This window comes from Buceros rhinoceros, unplaced genomic scaffold (assembly GCF_000710305.1).
Source record: "Buceros rhinoceros silvestris isolate BGI_N320 unplaced genomic scaffold, ASM71030v1 scaffold19626, whole genome shotgun sequence".
NCBI classification, from domain to species: domain Eukaryota; kingdom Metazoa; phylum Chordata; class Aves; order Bucerotiformes; family Bucerotidae; genus Buceros; species Buceros rhinoceros.
In genome coordinates this window covers 96,803-97,438 of record NW_010419682.1, presented here as the reverse complement: position 1 = coordinate 97,438, position 636 = coordinate 96,803, and the positions used below count along the sequence as shown (strand labels likewise).

The 636-nt window shown below is 62.4% G+C and overlaps 1 protein-coding gene across 1 annotated transcript in view; it reads left to right on the top strand.

Moving 5' to 3' along the window:
* The window catches only part of MREG (melanoregulin), a gene marked incomplete at its 5' end in the record, with an annotated part of 15,962 nt that overhangs the window by 509 nt on the left and 14,817 nt on the right, over positions 1-636 (top strand). The window lies entirely within an intron of this gene.

Sequence of the window (636 nt, the reverse complement as noted above, 5' to 3'; positions counted from 1 at the left end):
CGCGCTGGCGGGCTCGCCGTGGGGGACGGGTTCCTCCCGGCGCTGGCAGTGCGTGCTGGACCGCTGCCTGCCACGGGGGTTTTACGGGTAAGATCTAGAGAGCAGCGTCCCTTCGGAGTTTCCCAGATGGCCCTTGCCACAGCGACCGTTCAGCTTTTGTCATTCCACGGCGCGATTTCGACAGAGGCAGCCGAGGTGCTGAACGCAAAGCGCGTCCCCACGTCCCTGCGCGGGGAGTCCGGTCCCACCGCCGGGCAGCTCTGTGCTGCGCAGAGCTCTGCTCCCGAGCCGGGGAGGCTGGAAAGGAGATGACGACGCGCTGCTGGAGCCGGCTTTATGTGAAAGCAACGTGTGTGCTGATTTCGAGAGACCAGGTTTTTCTCTTCCACTGTCGGTCGCATCCGTCTTGCGCACAGAGCTGTGAGGCTGGGGCGGGGGGTTTGTATGAGCAGATGAAGCCCTGAGCTGTGAAGAAGAGCTGTGAGGCTGCGCGAGCAAGTGAAGAGGTATTGCATATTGTGAAACATCTGTACATGGGGTTTGTGGCACCTCTCCTTCCTTCCTGAACTGTCAGCCTGGGTCCTGGCCACCACCAAAGCGCACAGTGGGTACCCCCACCCCGGCATAGGGGCGGGC